Source organism: Peromyscus eremicus, chromosome 3 (genome assembly GCF_949786415.1).
Source record: "Peromyscus eremicus chromosome 3, PerEre_H2_v1, whole genome shotgun sequence".
NCBI lineage: Eukaryota > Metazoa > Chordata > Mammalia > Rodentia > Cricetidae > Peromyscus > Peromyscus eremicus.
Genome location: NC_081418.1, coordinates 35,936,865 through 35,956,458, shown reverse-complemented (window position 1 = coordinate 35,956,458; position 19,594 = coordinate 35,936,865).

Genomic DNA, 19,594 nt, shown 5'->3' with positions numbered 1-19,594 from the left:
TATATAATACATATATTTTATACATATATATATCAGAAATATATGTGCTAGTTGTAACTCACAGTTAAGTTAGGATGAAAAATACACAACCCCCTTGCCATTTTTGGAAAATCAAGTTTCTTGAAATACCTGCTTTATTTTAGCATGTAATGGGGTTATTGCTGTTTTAAATAAATATGAAACATTTATTTAAATATATTTCTTATTTAATATATTTGTTAATTTAAATATATATTATTTAAATATGTTAAATAAAATATATTACCCATTTACTTTTATTTGTCTTATTGTTGAGATAATTTTGATGTATGGTAGGTAAATCATGTATCTAATTTGCTGATATTTTCCCTTTCTGTGGGTCGTCCTTTTACTTTTCTGATTGTGTCTTTGACTTACTTAGCTTAATGTTTGTATGCAGTGTAAGGAAGGGGTTCATTTTTTTTTTTAACATTTAAATGTCCAGTTGTCCTTGTAGGATTTAAATGTCTATTATTTTTCTCAGTGAAATCTGCCCTAATTTTCTTTGCTTCTAGTCTCTACTAGCTATACTTACTTATAGCTTAAATCCAAAGTGCACATGCTCAGACCAAGCAGTTAATGTGTGAAAATGTGTGACATGAAGTCAACTCTGGGGATCAGTTAACTCAGTGGCTATGTAATTACAGCGAAGCACCAGTGCTGAGATGAAAAACTCCATGTGAAACTCACCTTAGAGTTTCCCTTACCTCATGTAGACGGGGTTTCCTGGGGTCCTCTCAGAAAGGTATGCTAACACCATTTGTACACTGTGAATTTCTTGGTATTTGTTGGGATTGGCTTTGGGAAGTCATCATCATCTTCTTCTTCTTCTTCTTCTTCTTCTTCTTCTTCTTCTTCTTCTTCTTCTTCTTCTTCTTCTTCTCCCTTTTCTCCTCCTCCTCCTCTTCCTCCTCTTCCCTTTCTTCTTCCTCTTCTCCTTCTCCTCCTCTTCCTCCTCTTCCCCTTCTTCTTCTTCTTCTTCAACTTTATTGATTCTTTGTGAATTCCAATCCCACTTATTTCCCCATCCCTTTGCTTCTGTCCTCTGCAAACTCCTTTGCTAAACAAAAGCAAATTTAAAAGAAAAAACAAACAAAACAAAGAAACAAAACACGGGGGGCAGAGAGCAGAATCTTTTTGTGGAAGCTGTAATATCGGGTCACACAGTTTACTCTGCAATCTGTTCATCTTCACTGGCATGTGTTCATTGCCATGAATCATTGGTTTGGCTCGAGGCCTCTGGTTTCTGCTCTGCCACTGACAATGGGCTTTAGTTGGGGCTCCTCTTTGATATCTGTTGTTTTCTTCTGTCATGGAGATCCTGCTGTTTTGGATCTGTAGGATTGTCTCCTTCACCTGCTCCAACTGCTTCAACTGCTCCACAGTTCATAGATGAGGTGGATATTGGAATAAGTGCACTCATAGCCATGGTTCTGGGCCTGGGTGTAGCTGGGTTGGTCATCTCTCCTGCTTTCCCTCATCATTACTATCTGGGCAAGTTCTCCAGCACTGTCCTGCCTAGCTCATGCAATGCAGCCTGCAGCAAAGAGTAGGGCCGGTTCTCCTGCTCTTGGGTCATCAGATCCAGGTCACCCACACTCACAATATCAGAGCCAGCTCAACTGTTTTGCTCAGGTGAGGTGGAGGGCCTTCTCTCCATATTGCTATAGGGGGCATTCAAAGGGGAGGGCGTGATCAGCTCTCCTACTTTCATGAGCTCTGGGCTGGCTCATCTGCACACTTGGCAACAGCGTCAGCTCTAGTGTGCTGCCCAGGCAGGGTGCAGGGCCTGCTCTCCTGTGTGCTGCAGCTGGTAAGGGACAGGCTAGTTCTCTCATTTTTTGTGATCCTGGGGCCAGCTCTCTTGATGTGGCAGGTAGCAAGGGGTAGAGGGCAGCAGGGCATCTTTCCCTTACCCATGCCACTGCATGGCAGACTAGGGTAGGGAGTCAGCTCTGTTGCTCTCACACCCCCAGGGCTGGCTGCCTTGGGTCTCTGACCCCAGGGTCAGCTCTAGTGTGCTGTCCAGACAGGGTAGAGGCCACTCTCTTGTGTGCTGTAGCCAGTGAGGGTCAAGGCCATCTTTCTCTTGTTAGCCCCAGGGGCCAGCTCTCTCACCTGCCACAGGTGGGAATGGGTGAGGGGGTAAGGGCATCTTTCTCTCTCCCATGCCACCACCACATGGCAAATGAGGGGGGACAGGGTCAGCTTTCCTGCTCTCCCACCCTCAGGATTGGTGCACCTGTGTCCCCGACCACAGAGTCAACTCTAGTGTGCTGCCCAGGTGAGGTGCAAGCCTGTAGTGAGGAGTAGAGCCATCTTTCCCAAGTGCTGGGCCAGTTCTCCCCTGAGGGGCAGGGCCAACTCCCCTGCTGCAGAATCCAGTGGGGACTGGGAGGGCAGTTATCTCAGGGCCGATGAAGGGCAAAGCTGGCTCATCTCAGCATGGTTCCAATGACCCCCTGTGCTAACTCAGGCCATGGACACCATTACAGACTCCAGCTGCAGTAGGGCCATGGACCCAGACATGGCTTTTGGCAGCATCTCAGGCTGGACATCAACATGGCTCTGTGGCAGCACAGGCCACCTGGATCAGTATGGCCCTGGTGGCAGCATAGCCTTCGGGCACCAATATGGTGGCTCACCATACCTCAGTCATCTGCACAGCCATTGGTGGTACTAGGTCTAAGGACATCAACTCATACTCTGACTGCTGAAGGGCTACAGACCTAGACATGACCTTGTGTGGTCTTTGGTAGCAACATGGGCCACAGATATCAATACAGATCACAGCTGTGATAGGACCATGGACCCAATCATGGTCCTAGGCAGCAGCCTGGACAAGATGTCACCATGGTTTGTGAAGCCTTCTTAACATTTGAATACTTTGTCTTTCATTTTTAGAGGAAACAACATCAAAGTTTAGAAATTATCCCTAGAGCTTTTGATAATTATAAATTTATTTCACAGGGAGAACAATGCTGTATTTACTGAAGAGAGTTTTTTTTTAAATCAACTCTAAACATACACAGTAGAGAGCTGAGTGAGATATATTTCATCATATAAATATTTGATTTTTAAAGGAGACATAAAGATGTCTACAAAATAGTTGTCTATCTGGAACAGGCCAACATAAAAGAAGTCACACAATGAACAAAGAAAATAAAGACATGTTAGCTTTGTGTTGTTGCAACAATTTCAAGACCTCAAGATTACCTGGCTCAGTTGTGGAAGTCCCTGCTCATGACTGGGTGGTTCATGAGCCTAGAGGGGTCAACCCAGAGAGCAAGGGCAGGAAGTTTGTGGAGGACAAAATAATTACCTTCTCTCTAAGAAGAAAAAGAGGAAGAGATCAGAGTCCAATGATCCCCTTAATGCCACAGCCCAATATTAATGCCCTTCTGATGGGTCCCACCCCCTAAAGGTCCACAGTATTTCAAATATCAACTATCCGGGGAACAAGCCTTAGATATATTGTTTGTTGGGCAACACCTATCTGAATCACAACAAGATGCTATCTCTAAGTGCCTCAAAACATTAGAAGAAATGAAGGGATTTTCAAACTAATAGTAACTGTTAGAGAAACCAGCTTCTTAGTAAACAGTTGGAAATTTTCTCTAAACATGAAAAATACTGATGTATTAACTGTCACAATAACATATATAAGCTAAGCTAATGTAACCAAGCAGTATGGTTACCATAGAAAGAAATACCTGAGGTCTGTCAGACCAAGTATACTTCATGAGAGGATTTTAAAACTAGGCAGGAGAGCTTAGAGAGATAGCTCAGCTGTGGAAGGCACTTACTTCTCTTCTAAAGAACAGAAGTCAGGTTCCAGAAAGCCCATAACTCCTGCTTTCTTTTGCTCCGGAAAAAACAAAATTAAAAATTTTGTGTGAAAGTGTGCATGTGGGGGAAAAAGTAGACTAATGACGTATGTCTGAGATATGAAGAGACTCTTTAAGTTGAAATGAATAAGTTTAAACATAAAACAACATTTCAAATACTTAACTAGAATTTGCAGAAAGATCTGTAAAAAAGATCAAGTACATTTTTCCTTAGGGAGAACTTAAGTTTGCCAACCTGACTAATGTGTTTTGAACTGCCTTGGATGGTGAGACTCTTGGTGTTGCATGTATTTATTCTGCTTCCACATGTGGGAATGTAACAAAGTCCCTCTAATCTCAGCCCAGTTACTTGATCTAGCCATTTCCACATGGCTTGATGCAGACATATGCAAATTAGGGAGGTGGCAGAAGACTGCCTAGCAGCCACACTGACTCACAAAGACACAGCAAAAGAGAGCTAGAAAGTGTTTTGACAAACATTTCATTTCATTGTAGTTGTAGCTGCTGTTCACAGTATTATTAGGTTATGGATATGAGTTTTTCAGTAAACCACAAGAGTCCTGGAGTTAGTGGACACACCTATTTTGGAAAAATTTAAGCAGTTATTTTGAATCATATTTTTTTCTCAGTCCTTAAAAGTGTCATAGGACAAAATTGAGTGAGATTGCCGATCAAGTACTTTTATAATTAATTTTTCCCTCACTGGGGTTCTGTAATCTTTCCACCACTGATAGAAGCAAAAAATTGTCTATTATGATATTTGTATATGTCAAAACTGGTAACAAAAGCAAATATCATTCCAAGGCTAACCGTCAAGAAACTGAGACCCAGGGCAAGCATCCATATGAGAAGGTCCCTTGCCAAAATTTTAAACTTTGTGTCAAATATTATGGCATACTGGCTTTAGAGAAAAGGAAATGATACTAAGATGGACAGTCTCAATAGCACCCAGATGGACACTAATGTCTGTTTCCATATAGCTGGTTTTAATGTAGCAGGAATCTCTAAAAGGTCTTATTAATAAAAACAAACTTGAAGCCAGGTATTGGGGTGAATGCTGGAAGATCAGAGAAGCAGATCAAGCCACAGCTACCTCACCTCCCCAGTTCCTCAGCTGGTCCTGTTTCCTCAGACTGGAAGCCTCTGAGTCCTCATCCAGAATGAATCTCAGTTGAACTGCTGCTCCAAAGCCTGAAAGCTTAACCAGCTAAAAGCTTCTAGTTTCTGGTCTTCACACCTTATATACCTTTCTGCTTTCTGCCATCACTCCCTGGGATTAAAGGCATGTGTCACCATGCCTGGCTGTTTCCAATGTGGCCTTGAACTCATAGAGATCCAGAGGGATTTCTGCCTCTGGAATGCTAGGATTAAAAGCGTGAGTGCCACTATTTTCTAGCCTCTGTATCTAGTGGCTGTTCTGTTCTCTGACCCCAGATAAGTTTATTAGGGTGCACAATATTTTGGGGAACACAATACCACCACATTTTGAAGTCATTATTCTAAATAACTTGTGTTTACCCACTGTTAAAAAAACTATGAGGCAAGTCTGTGCTTATCTCTTTGGAAAGAATGAAAACTGGAATACAGAGAGGTTAGACCCCCTTGAACTTGTTATATATGGGTTGACGGTGGGATTCAGACACTGCCTTCTGGATTTAGACCTTGACCTTCTTCACAGAAAATCTCTCCAAATTACTTAGAAATGGCAATTTCATAAAAAAAAAAAGACAAGATATGAGTGTCCAGGAAAATAGCTCAGAGATACAATGGCTTAATTTTTTTAATATAAAATAGATTGTTACACTTGGCTTGAGAAGTCACCTGTTACCATACTCATGATTTTAATTTTGTAGGCCATTTAAAACGCATGCTGCCTGGCTAGGGATGTAGCCAGAGGTAGAGTGTTTACCTAGAATGTGTGAAGACCTCAGATTAAATTTCCAGTACTAGGTAGGTAGGTAGGTAGGTAGGTAGATAGATAGATAGATAGATAGATAGATAGATAGATAGATAGATAGATAGATAGATAGACAGCATTCTATTAGACTAATGGTTCTGTTACCATCTAGGGTCTGATTGGACTGGGTTTTCTCTGATAACTAAAGAATTAAAAGGCAGAAAGACTCTTAGACACAGGAGACAGCAGTAGGTAGCAAACTTTATTGAAAGAGAGGAGCACAGAAAAAGAAGAAGGGACTGGTGATCTTAGCAGATTGCTGACTTGCCATGGGTCTCCCTCCCCTTGTTTTGGGTTGGGCAGCTTAAGCAAAGGAAGGGGAGCTGATAGGGCCACAGATTTACATGATCAGGATCAACCTTGAGCATTTGATGCATGAAAAAATATTAGCCATCAGCAACTTGAATTTTCTTTTCTTGGATCTTCCATAATCTGATGAAGGCCTGTTATTGTAAGAGTCCCAGAGGTGAGTTCAGTGCATAAGCCGTCTTTCAGCAGTGGTCTCTCTCTCTTCAGTGGTCTCTCTCTCAGCAGTGGTCTCTCTCTCAGCAGTGGTCTCTCTCTCAGCAGTGGCCTCTCTCTCTTCAGTGGTCTCTCTCTCTTCAGTGGTCTCTCTCTCAGCAGTGGTCTCTCTCTCTTCAGTGGTCTCTCTCTTCAGTGGCCTCTCTCTCAGCAGTGGTCTCTCTCTCAGCAGTGGCCTCTCTCTCTCAGCAGTGGTCTCTCTCTCTTCAGTGGTCTCTCTCTCTTCAGTGGTCTCTCTCTCTTCAGTGGTCTCTCTCTCAGCAGTGGTCTCTCTCAGCAGTGGTCTCTCTCTCAGCAGTGGTCTCTCTCTCAGCAGTGGTCTCTCTCTCTTCAGTGGTCTCTCTCTCAGCAGTGGCCTCTCTCTCAGCAGTGGTCTCTCTCTCTTCAGTGGTCTCTCTCTCTTCAGTGGTCTCTCTCTCAGCAGTGGCCTCTCTCTCAGCAGTGGCCTCTCTCTCAGCAGTGGTTTCTCTCTCTTCAGTGGTCTCTCTCTCAGCAGTGGTCTCTCTCAGCAGTGGTCTCTCTCTCAGCAGTGGCCTCTCTCTCAGCAGTGGTCTCTCTCTCTTCAGTGGTCTCTCTCTCAGCAGTGGTCTCTCTCTCAGCAGTGGTCTCTCTCTCTTCAGTGGTCTCTCTCTCTTCAGTGGTCTCTCTCTCAGCAGTGGTCTCTCTCTCAGCAGTGGTCTCTCTTTCAGCAGTGGTCTCTCTCTCTTCAGTGGTCTCTCTCTCAGCAGTGGTCTCTCTCTCTTCAGTGGTCTCTCTCTCTTCAGTGGTCTCTCTCTCAGCAGTGGTCTCTCTCTCAGCAGTGGTCTCTCTCAGCAGTGGTCTCTCTCTCAGCAGTGGTCTCTCTCTCAGCAGTGGCCTCTCTCTCAGCAGTGGCCTCTCTCTCAGCAGTGGTCTCTCTCTCTTCAGTGGTCTCTCTCTCTTCAGTGGTCTCTCTCTCAGCAGTGGTCTCTCTCTCAGCAGTGGCCTCTCTCTCAGCAGTGGCCTCTCTCTCAGCAGTGGTCTCTCTCTCAGCAGTGGTCTCTCTCTTCAGTGGTCTCTCTCTTCAGTGGTCTCTCTCTCTTCAGTGGTCTCTCTCTCAGCAGTGGCCTCTCTCTCTTCAGTGGTCTCTCTCTCTTCAGTGGTCTCTCTCTCAGCAGTGGTCTCTCTCTCAGCAGTGGTCTCTCTCTTCAGTGGTCTCTCTCTCAGCAGTGGCCTCTCTCTCAGCAGTGGTCTCTCTCTCTTCAGTGGTCTCTCTCTCTTCAGTGGTCTCTCTCTCTTCAGTGGCCTCTCTCTCAGCAGTGGTCTCTCTCTCAGCAGTGGTCTCTCTCTCAGCAGTGGCCTCTCTCTCTTCAGTGGTCTCTCTCTCAGCAGTGGTCTCTCTCAGCAGTGGTCTCTCTCTCAGCAGTGGTCTCTCTCAGCAGTGGTCTCTCTCAGCAGTGGTCTCTCTCTCTTCAGTGGTCTCTCTCTCTTCAGTGGCCTCTCTCTCAGCAGTGGCCTCTCTCTCAGCAGTGGCCTCTCTCTCAGCAGAGGTCTCTCTCTCAGCAGTGGTCTCTCTCTCAGCAGTGGTCTCTCTCAGCAGTGGTCTCTCTCTCAGCAGAGGTCTCTCTCTCAGCAGTGGCCTCTCTCTTTCAGCAGTGGTCTCTCTCTCAGCAGTGGTCTCTCTCTCAGCAGTGGCCTCTCTCTCAGCAGTGGCCTCTCTCTCAGCAGTGTCTCTCTCTCTTCAGTGGTCTCTCTCTCTTCAGTGGTCTCTCTCTCTTCAGTGGCCTCTCTCTCAGCAGTGGTCTCTCTCTCAGCAGTGGTCTCTTCAGTGGTCTCTCTCTTCAGTGGTCTCTCTCTCTTCAGTGGTCTCTCTCTCAGCAGTGGTCTCTCTCTCAGCAGTGGCCTCTCTCTCAGCAGTGGTCTCTCTCTCTTCAGTGGTCTCTCTCTCTTCAGTGGTCTCTCTCTCTTCAGTGGCCTCTCTCTCAGCAGTGGTCTCTCTCTCAGCAGTGGTCTCTCTCTCTTCAGTGGTCTCTCTCTTCAGTGGTCTCTCTCTCAGCAGTGGTGTCTTCAGTGGTCTCTCTCTCTTCAGTGGTCTCTCTCTTCAGTGGTCTCTCTCTCAGCAGTGGTCTCTCTCTCTTCAGTGGTCTCTCTCTCAGCAGTGGTCTCTCTCTCAGCAGTGGTCTCTCTCTCAGCAGTGGTCTCTCTCTCTTCAGTGGTCTCTCTCTCTTCAGTGGTCTCTCTCTCAGCAGTGGTCTCTCTCTCAGCAGTGGTCTCTCTCTTCAGTGGTCTCTCTCTCAGCAGTGGCCTCTCTCTCAGCAGTGGTCTCTCTCTCTTCAGTGGTCTCTCTCTCTTCAGTGGTCTCTCTCTCTTCAGTGGCCTCTCTCTCAGCAGTGGTCTCTCTCTCAGCAGTGGTCTCTCTCTCAGCAGTGGCCTCTCTCTCTTCAGTGGTCTCTCAGCAGTGGTCTCTCTCAGCAGTGGTCTCTCTCTCAGCAGTGGTCTCTCTCAGCAGTGGTCTCTCTCAGCAGTGGTCTCTCTCTCTTCAGTGGTCTCTCTCTCTTCAGTGGCCTCTCTCTCAGCAGTGGCCTCTCTCTCAGCAGTGGCCTCTCTCTCAGCAGAGGTCTCTCTCTCAGCAGTGGTCTCTCTCTCAGCAGTGGTCTCTCTCAGCAGTGGTCTCTCTCTCAGCAGAGGTCTCTCTCTCAGCAGTGGCCTCTCTCTTTCAGCAGTGGTCTCTCTCTCTTCAGTGGTCTCTCTCTTCAGTGGTCTCTCTCTCAGCAGTGGTCTCTCTCTCTCAGCAGTGGTCTCTCTCTCTTCAGTGGTCTCTCTCTTCAGTGGTCTCTCTCTCAGCAGTGGTGTCTTCAGTGGTCTCTCTCTCTTCAGTAGTCTCTCTCTTCAGTGGTCTCTCTCTCAGCAGTGGTCTCTCTCTCTTCAGTGGTCTCTCTCTCAGCAGTGGTCTCTCTCTCAGCAGTGGTCTCTCTCTCTTCAGTGGTGTCTCTCTCTTCAGTGGTCTCTCTCTCAGCAGTGGTCTCTCTCTCAGCAGTGGTCTCTCTCTCAGCAGTGGCCTCTCTCTCAGCAGAGGTCTCTCTCTCAGCAGTGGCCTCTCTCTTTCAGCAGTGGTCTCTCTCTCAGCAGTGGTCTCTCTCTCTTCAGTGGTCTCTCTCTCAGCAGTGGTCTCTCTCTCAGCAGTGGTCTCTCTCTCAGCAGTGGTCTCTCTTTCAGCAGTGGCCTCTCTCTCTTCAGTGGTCTCTCTCTCAGCAGTGGTCTCTCTTTCAGCAGTGGCCTCTCTCTCTTCAGTGGTCTCTCTCTCAGCAGTGGTCTCTCTCTCTTCAGTGGTCTCTCTCTCTTCAGTGGTCTCTCTCTCAGCAGTGGTCTCTCTCTCAGCAGTGGCCTCTCTCTCAGCAGTGGTCTCTCTCTCAGCAGTGGTCTCTCTCTCTTCAGTGGTCTCTCTCTCAGCAGTGGTCTCTCTCTCTTCAGTGGTCTCTCTCTCAGCAGTGGTCTCTCTCTCAGCAGTGGTCTCTCTCTCTTCAGTGGTCTCTCTCTCAGCAGTGGTCTCTCTCTCTTCAGTGGTCTCTCTCTCAGCAGTGGCCTCTCTCTTTCAGCAGTGGTCTCTCTCTCAGCAGTGGTCTCTCTCTCTTCAGTGGTCTCTCTCTCAGCAGTGGTCTCTCTCTCTTCAGTGGTCTCTCTCTCAGCAGTGGCCTCTCTCTCAGCAGTGGTCTCTCTCTCTTCAGTGGCCTCTCTCTCAGCAGTGGCCTCTCTTTCAGCAGTGGTCTCTCTCTCTTCAGTGGCCTCTCTTTCAGCAGTGGCCTCTCTTTCAGCAGTGGTCTCTTCAGTGGTGAAGAGACCCCTGAGTGCTTTTCGCAGAGTTTTCACATATTGTTACATGAGAGATGAAAAGACTGTCTGGGGGCACATGTGGCATCTTGTATATTTTGAATTGATTTTAATTCCTTTTTAGCACACACAAACATTTCTAATTGTCTAATATTTTAGGCTAATCCTTTTTTTGGGAGAATTCTTAATAGGGCAAATGTATATTTCATAGTATAATTGATTTCTTTATGTCCTGCAGTCAAAATGCGTGTTTCTTAAACAATAGGGTCTCACCATATAGTAACGGTGAGTGGCCAGAGCAATGGCAATTAAAGGTGTTGTTTTGGAGACCTCGGTGATCTCCCTGACTTGTTGGGAAGTTATTGGAACTGCCTGGCACTGCAGTCTTCATTTAATAGCTCATGTCTTCTGGAAGCAGCATTGTCCACACATACAGAGCACCTTAGTTCAAATGCTTTTAAAATTCTATTTTGAAATTCACATTCTATCTAGTGGATTTCATAAAGCTTTCCACATATCCTTAGTTTTGCTTAACCCTCTCCCTATCCCATCTTCCTCCCACCATCATCCTTGATTAAATCTTTGATCTCCACCATCCTTACTTATTCTCATAAGACACACTTTTTACTATTCCCTCCAATTAAATTCCTAATTGGATTGCGAGATAGCAGTTTTTTAATATGCATTTTCATGCCCCTGCCTTTAGGTTAATCTCTACCACACCGCATAATTTCTCCTGGTCTCTCTTGATCCTCCATTACAGAGAAAGTCCCAAGAATAATTAAGACTATAGAAGAACCTATAGGAAGAAAAATTTTGGCTCATTGTCAACGAAAAATAAGATGACCAGAGAGGAGAGGAGATGTTTAAATCTGAAAGGAGAAATGAGCCACCCCTCATGAGAGGGATCCAGCAATATGCTGGGAAGGAACAAGTTTTGACATGCATATTTCTTAGGACTTAGAAAAATTTTCCAAACCAAAAGTACTATGATTCTAAAAATGTCCAGTAAACCATATTAGGATGAGATGTTTGTGTGAGAATTTATAATGAATTATTGTAGAGGAATTATTATGCAAGGTAACAAGCCATAATTAATTGCCCTCCAATAGTACTTGTATTATCTCTACCAAACCAGAGGATTTCTTGCCATGTCCAGACGGCCTTTCACGTTGGAAGGGATAGTATCCTGTGGATAAGACAAGGCACTTACTAGAAAGGCTTTATTTGGATCCATTTTAATAGCCTCTAAAGTAGTCTGTGTTCTGTTGCTTTAACAAGATATCTGAGGCTGGTGACTCTTTCAAGAGGTGCTATAGGACATGTCTTTGGAGATGCAGAAGTTCAAGAACTGAACACTGTTTTTGCTTGGCTTCTGATGAGGTCCATGTGATGGAAGTGAGGTAGACATGTGTAGGAGACAAGTCACACAACCACAGAGAGGTAAGAGATGCTGATGTGCTTGATATCAAACCAGTCTCACAGTCAGTAATCCAGTTTTAGAAGATTTTATTACAGCAGGTTCCCATCCTGTCCTGAGAATACTAACATCATCTTTTGAGAAGGACTTTAGTATATTTATGAGAGTAGTTCTCATAACTTAATCGACTCTTGTTGATTTCTACCTGCTAAACATTTTGTCACCACCTCTCAATATTGTTGAACTGGGAACTAAATTTCCAGCATTTGAACTTTTACGGGAACACACTAATCCCAAGCCATAGGTGCCTAGTTCCTTTTTAAATGTCCCAGGGCTCACACTCTTCCTAAATACTATTGTTTGTATATTCAGTTCAAAAGTATATACTCAGCTGGATCCTCAGAGCTTTTCAGCTAATAGGGTATAACTATACAATGATATAAGTGAAGAAGAAAAAGTTCTGAAATTTTATCTCTGTAAGTCTTTGATAAAAGAAGAGGAATTTGCCACCAAATCAAATAATAAAAGAATCCAAGTGGTGAAGAACAGAGAATACTGTAACTATGCCAACAGAAAATTACTGCAGCAGGGCAGTCTAGCCAGCTTCCATCTTCAAGTTAATAGCATATTGTCAAATATTCTACACTTAGGTAAAAAATAATTTTTGAAAGAGATGGGTCAGCTTGACTGCAAGCTGAACTGTGTCAAGGCCATTTACTACACTTAAAATCACCATTAGGAATCTTAACATTTTGTTTTCATCATCAGGGACAGGAAATGTTTCAAAGAGACAATATTTTTGGTAGTCAAATAGGGGAATTTTTTCCCTCCTTCTTAAGAAAGATAAACAAACACATTTGGCTGAGAGCAATAATGATTTTGTAGCAGACCTGAGTAGGAGGGGTAGAGGAGGTGGAGAGTGGGGAATAGAGTGGTGAGGTAGTGGGGTGTGGAGGGCATGTTGGTCTCACTCATTTCCTTCAACTAGTCTGTATAGCTTCCCTCAAGAGCTGGTTCCAAGTGACTCAATATATCTACAGACAGAAATCTGACTTCCCAGGAGGTGTGATAGCTTGGATAACCTCAAGTTGTATGGTGGGTCTAAGTAACCAATTGCTGAGAGTCTTCAGTTTCCCTTGCTGAGAGTACTAAATGTATCAGTGTTCTAAATCATCACAAACTCTACTTGCTTCCATATCCATGTGCAAATGTAATAAATCCTGCATTCAGGATTCCTGGGTTTCCTTCTGAATACCATGGCAGCTTCCATTAGAACTGAGGCACTGACCGCTGAGATTGTTGGAATGTGAATATTACATTAGGTAGTTAGGAAAGAAAGTAAAATACCAGCATGCAAGGGCAGGAATGCTATCCTTGTACTTCTTAGGATAGCTTTACTCTCTTTCCCTTTTTATTCTTTTAGTTATTTTTCTAAACAGTTTGGATGATAGTTTGTTCATTATCTGCTCATTCCTATATCAGATAATTACAAGTGTCTACTCTATGAAGAATGCACACTGAAAAATGTTCATAAAGAACTTGTACTCTATTCTTCCTTTACTATTTGTGTTCTTCCTCACAAATAATAAATCACACTATGCAAAAAAAAAAAGTTCAGCATTAAAAAGTCAAGCTAACTGCTTGGGTCTGCAAAGTCATGAATCTTTTTTTTTCCTTATTTAAAAAAATTTTCATTTTTCCATACCAACCACAGTTCCCCCTTCCTATTCCCTCCTCCCATTCCCCCCTCCCGCCTTCTCCAGATCCACCCCCATCCACTCCTCCAAAAGGGTAAGACTTCCCGTGGAGAGTCAACAAAGCCTGGTACATTCAGTTGAGGCAGGACCAAGCCCCTCCCCCTGCATCAAGACTGAGCAAGGCATCCTACTATAGGGAATGGGCTCCAAAAAGCCAGCTCATGCACCAGGAATAGATCCTGATTCCACTGCCAGGGGCCTCTCAAACAGACCAAGCTACACAACTGTCTCTCACATGCAGAGGCCCTAGTTTGGTTCCATGTAGGCTCCACAGCTGTCAGTCTAGATAGAGTTCATGAGTTTCCAGGAGCTTGGTTCAGGTGTCTGTATATTTCCCCATCATGAAAGAGATATCTTGATAGAGGGAGGAGCCATTAAGGGGTTAGGGAGAAACTTGGTGCTAGGGAAATTCCCAGTAATCTACAAGGATGACCCCAGCTAAGACTACTAGCAATAGTAGGAGATGGAGCCTGAACTGGCTTACCCCTGTAATCAGATTGGTGAATACCCCAACTGTCATCATAGAGTCTTCATCCAGTAACTGATGGAAGCAGAGGCAGAGATCACAGCCAAGCATCAGACTGAGCTCCAGGAGTCCAGTCAAAGAGAGGGAGGAGAGATTATATGAGCAAGGTGAGGTCGGGGTTAAGATTATGGATCTTAGAAGAGAACCAATTACCACCACTTTACTAGACAAGCATAATTGCTAAGTACATTCTAAAACTTCTCCTTATACTCACGGATATGTGTAGCTCTCACCCCCTCATCAAAAAAAAATATCTACAAAGCAGGCGAAGACCATTACAGAAAGCTACAATGGGTCATAATGCATCGATCAATGGATCACATGGAGCCCAGCTCCAATGGATACAACAAAAGTCCTGTGCTGAAGGCACAGTGAACATCATGGAAGAGGGTGTCAAAAGATTCTAAGAGCCAGAGGACCAGGATGTGAGATTGTGCCTACCAGAAATGACAAGGAAGTGACACCCTGATACTACAACCATATGGCTCCCTAAACAAGACCAAACCATGACACCATCAACAGACAAGTTGATGTGAAAGGAGGGAATCTCACCAAGCCACACTTCCTAGACAAAAAACTACAGATAATTAATGACTACTGAGAGAGAGAGAATTAGACTTTCCTAGAGATTAGCCTCCTAATTGATTATCCAATACACAGTAGGCAGCCCTAAATTATATACACACAGGCCACACTGAATAGACTCAACAGGTTGTATTTATGTATTTGCGGGTGTATATGTCGCATTAATAATAAAAAAGAGGGGGTCAATTTGAGAGGGAATGAAGAAGGGGGCACATGATGGGTTGGAAGAAAAGGGAAAGGAGGAAGTGATGTAACTTCATTTTAATGAATTTTTTGATAAAAGAAAAAAGTTAATTGAAGAAACAATTGGCAGGTTTAATGTAAAATGTCTGTCCATAATAAATAGAAGTAAACACACTAAACCATAAACAGTAACTATTTTCTCAGCTATTTTATAAAAAGACTTAATATATATTATATCAGAGGTTGTTTTACCTTATAGAATATGTAATCTTACTGTGACCTATTGTAAAACATTCAGATTAGCAAGTGAATAACATCTTCTGCATTGTGTGACTTTAGTTCTATCAATGACATTGATTCTTAAAAAAAATTGCTTTATCTGTTGGCATTATTAGATAGTAGCACTATGGGCTTATTATGTAAGAAATAATTAATTACATTTGTTTACAAATCATAATGCCAACAACTCTAGGGAGAAATATAACACTCTATAAAGAACACATTAATTTAATTTTATTTAATATTCAAATCTCTGGGCTTACGAACTAACATGCACTGCTTATTACCCCTTTGGAATGAGTATTGGTGTTCCAGAATGTTCCTTCTCTTCTTCCCTTCCTCCCTAATCCTTACCTCCATTTTATCATCTCTGAGTTTCTCAGTTTTATCTTTCAGTGGTCCCAAAATAAAAATGAGTTAAGAGTTGGTCCAGAAGAAGCATTTTCTCAAGCTAGCAGAGGGCATGGCCAGTCTTGTGTTGGCCCTGGTGCTGAGACAGTCAGCTAGTCACTATGTTCGCTTGAGTAGTCGCTCCTCTTTGGAATTTGCTTCTCTTCTTGGTTCACAGAAGCCCAGGTCCCTGCCTCTCAGGACACAGTTCAATCTTTATCTACTTGGTCAGTTATTTACTTCATGATTATTGAGGTTATGGTTAATGAATGATGCCAACTTAAGCATTTGGGAGACTTGTGTTTGAATCTACAGTCTACATGGTAGATAACAGAAAAATATTTTATTCTTCATTTTAAGAGATGGGATGTGGGCCTAGAAATTTGCCAACATATTTTTTATTTAGTTTTGAAGCAACATTTCACTCTATTGCCCATGTTGCCTAGACTATCCTGGAACTTATAATTCTCCTGTTTCAGCCTTCCCAATAGTTGGAACAAATAATTATTAGTCATATAATATAACTGTCTATGTTTTGGTTTCATCAAGAGAATTTGGTTCATCTTAAGGCTTTGATTATGAACCTGAAGTAATTGAAAACAATAAAAACATGGCAAGGTAAATGTCAGGATTACTAGATGGTAGTGAGGGGGAAATGCCTTGTCTTAATAGCTTGTAAAATGTTTGGGAGATCAACTCACATACAACACTTCCTTTCCCCCATGCAATGACTGGAAGCTTTGAAATTTATTAAGATGTTTGGAATATATAAATAAGAATCTCAGCTGGTGAGATTGCACATTTGTCCTTTGATCTCTATACATGTGCCATAATGTGTATGTGTTTGCCCAGTCATAATACACAAAATAAATACATTTTAAAAATAAATAAATAAAAATCCATCAGGAGTGACACTCAGTTTTGGGGCTGGTGGAGGCTTAGGAACAAATGAACACCAGGAGAAATCCTGGTTTTCAATTCGCGGACCAAAAGTCTCAATTGAAATTGACTAAGACTGATATGGATTTTATGCTCTAAAAGTTCAAAGAATAAAAACAGCAGTGTGACTGAAGCAGGTGCTGATTCACTAAGAGTAAAAGCATTTTGACCATCGGTGTGTTTTCCCCTTCTTGGCAAGTGCACATTAGTACACTGTTTTTTTTTTTTTTTTTTTTTTTTTTTAACTTAGAAGCCTTTGAAATGCCATGTATCTTTTGAAACCTGAACACTCTACTGATCAACACCATACTACATAAGCAATGTGTCTATTTGGCTTCATTTGATTACAATCACAGATAAGCAGAGAAGACCCATTGAGTATGTACTTATACCCAGAACTTTGTTAGAGACATGAGAGGTAAATGAATACACCCCCACACCCACTCAAATGATTAACAGTCTTACTGAGGATTTAAGAATCATTTGCATTAGTAAAATTACATATAAAGCTAACTAAACCTGAACAGTCTTAAGACTTCTTTTGGTCCAATGCTATAGTCATTTTCATTTAGGTCAAGCACTCCAGGATACATGGATGCATTTAGCCTAAGAGGCTTCCTCAGATGGACTTGTAGAGTAATGGATCAGGGACTTGGGCACAGATTGGAGTTATTATTATAGAGAAGCAGATTGGACATGAATCAGTAAGATAAAATTTCAAGATGGGTGAGATTGAAGAAGAGAAGAAAATCGTATTCTTAACAGGAAAGGCTTGAAGAAAAGCACAAATTTGACAATGAATATGTCATAAGGAAAAGACAACCAGAAAACAGGTATGAGGGAAACTTACTTCTACTCTGTTGCCACTGATGGTCTACACAAATATGATGGGCAATTGAACTGCCTTAAAATAGATGGGGGGGATTCTTCCATCTGTGCTCAAACCTTTCATATCACTTATGTTATCCATAATGCCCAAGAGTAAATGACAAAGATATGATCCTTAAGCTTATCAATCCACATGCAAAGTCTATACTTGTTAATGAGTTGAATAAATATTCAATATTGTAGATGTATGGTATAGTTCAAAAAAGAAAAGAAACCATTGCCTTAGGAGTCAGAAAGAGTTGAATTCAAGTTATTATGTCACATAATTCCTGGCACATCTTATCTGACCTCTTTAATTCTGAGTTTCCACAAAATACAAGTGGTAATAATAACAGCAAATAGCAATATAAATGTCATGACTTGTATTTGTGTTTGTTCCTGTTACTAGAGATGGAACCTAGAGTCTCACACTTTCTAGGCAAGGGCTCTACCACTGAGTTATTATCCCACCCAACTCCCCTTTTTACTTTCAAATACTGAGACAGGGTCTCACTAAATTATCTTAAGCTTACTTTGTAGCTCGGAATGTCCTTGAACTTCCAATCTTCCTCCCTGAGTCTCAAGAGTAGCTATATTTATAAGCCTGCACCACCTGCTTGCATTATATTGGGTTTTGAAAATTAAATGGGGTAGAAATTGCAAAATCCCTGGTGCACAGAAGATGGTGTAAAAGGCAACAATATTAATTTTTATATTTGAACAGAATGTGTTTTTAAATTAACTAATGTTCACCTGATATTACAACTTAATTCATGTACAGCACAACTGTTGTAGGTTAAAATAACACAAGCATAGTATGTCACAGAAGTTTCAGTGTGTTTAATGGGAATTACTTTGCCAGCTCTTTTCTGTCTGCGGCAGCAAGAGAACACAGCTGAGATTAGGCGAATGGCTGTGTGGGAGAGGTGAGGCGGAGGGTGGACACCGTGTAACTATGGGCTGAAACTTCTTGTGTGGACACCCACAGGGGATGGGTGGAGTTGTAGCTTCAGGCCACAGAATGAGTCTCCTGAGAACCTTCCTCCAGGGAGAAACTGTCGCCAAAGGAGAGCAGTGGTACAGACAAGCACCAAGTGCTCTCCTCGGCCTCTGTGTCACTGAAGTGCCGCCTCGCTGAACATTGCATAGGTCCTTATTTCCGTTAAATGGCACACGAATGTCTTTTCATTTTTTTGATATCATTTCACAAAGTAATATCCTCTAAGATGAGAAAGTGAAGTTCAAATGGTCGCACCAGGTGGTCTAAGAAAATCAGAACAAAAGTTGCCTTCAAAAAATCGAAAAAGCAAAAAAAGCATGTGATGAACTAGTCAGGGCCTTAGTGGGAAAAATAAGTATAATTCTGAGCAACTTAGCTCCTTTAATCTGTTCTTAATGTTCTTTATTATTGCTACTTTGTGGATAGTCACTATTATATTACTGTCATTATTCAAATGGCAATCACCCTCTCTTTCATCTGTGAAATTTTTTTATGTAATGCACCATTCTTATCCAGAATTTTTTTTTCTGTTTACTTGTCTAGTTTTCCTGACTCACTGTGTATAATTTGCCTGGAATGTATCGTTTTAGAGGGAAAAAAATTCTTATTTACATCAATACAGGGACTATTACTGAAAAAAATTTTTTTCCTTGACAGGAAAGCAAAGCAGAGTCAACACTAATATGGAATTAGAAGTCTGGTCTAAATGATAACCATACGTTATACAAGAGTGAAATCTGTATCAAGAAAAATTCACTATAAATTATAGGAGGTCTGGGAAGAGCTTTCTTAATATCTAGGGCTGAGTCCACAGGTGCTTAGTTGAGCCTTAGTGGATAATACATTTACAATTCAAAACACACTAGAAAAACCCTAGTCATTCCCTCTATTCCATGTTGTAACAGTTTTCATCATTACACACACACACACACACACACACACACACACACACACACACACCTTGAATGGCCCCAGTGAATAATCTCTGTATAGCTCCCTTGATAACTATATAGCTAATAATGCCAGGGCAATAATATCAATTCAAACCCATAAAGATCTTAAAGGTGAGGGTTTATATAAGGTTTATTTTTGTTTCCTACCAAAAAGAGGTATTAACATCTCCAAGAGGCACAGAGTACTTTGCTTTCAAAGTAAAAGGAAGAATTCTTATCAGTTTTTCCTAATGCTGACTCAGTGCAGGACCTGAGAAGCCCCAGGAAAACTCACGAGCACCAAACACCCTTCCTTTTACCCACTCCCCTACACTGACATCCCTGCTGTTGGTGTTGCTATTTCAACTTAGTCTGTGGAGAAATACTGAAGGTATCACTACAATGGTGACAGTTCCTGCTAGGAGAAGCCAGGCATCATCCAAAGGGGCAGGGGGGATAAAATGTGGACAAACTCAGTTAAATTCATGCTCTTACCTTCTTCTGGTCACTCCAGGCTACAGTCCAGTCACTGTGCCCTCAGAAAGAGAGGAAAGGAAGCAGTATTTTTTTTTCTACAAAGCACAC